General features: G+C 45.2%; 1 protein-coding gene across 1 annotated transcript in view; it reads left to right on the top strand.

Annotated features, from left to right (window-relative positions):
• The window catches only part of SCARA5 (scavenger receptor class A member 5), a 202,323-nt gene that overhangs the window by 290 nt on the left and 201,515 nt on the right, over positions 1 to 518 (top strand). The window lies entirely within an intron of this gene.

Raw genomic sequence — 518 nt, 5'->3', positions numbered from 1 at the left:
AACCCTTTTATTCAAAAGTTTTTAAAAAACTGTTTAATTTTCTTGGTCCATTAAAAACAGAAAACCGACTTGTCCATCCAAGGCTGCCTTGCTCACAGGGTGACAACTCTGATGTGCATTTCCATTGCACAGAGGTCAGCGTTGTCACCCCGTTACAGGAAATGAATAGAATGACAGACCTGCTGGCGGGATCAACAGGTAGTAGTAAAACCTGCTGTGTCGATGCCACTTGTGTAGAGTTCCTCTCATAGTCTGGATTGGAATGGAGGGTTTTATGTACAGTGGTTTTGGGTTATTTTAAAGTGTTTGTTAATGGGAAGCATAACAGCCCACTCACCTCGGCTTCAACCACCTGACTACCACCGTGTACCAGTGGCCAGTGGGTGGACGCCGTTATAGGCATGGTGGCAGGTGTACTCACAATGCCATTATACAGCTCGGGTCAATCAAAGGGGCTCTGTACCATGTGATCACTGTGAACCAATCACAGCAATCATAAATGTAAACACTGGCTGTGT

The sequence above is a fragment of the Nanorana parkeri genome, unplaced genomic scaffold, assembly GCF_000935625.1.
Source record: "Nanorana parkeri isolate BGI_ZX_2015 unplaced genomic scaffold, ASM93562v1 scaffold1192, whole genome shotgun sequence".
Lineage (NCBI taxonomy): Eukaryota > Metazoa > Chordata > Amphibia > Anura > Dicroglossidae > Nanorana > Nanorana parkeri.
This window is presented reverse-complemented; position numbering and strand designations above follow the sequence as displayed.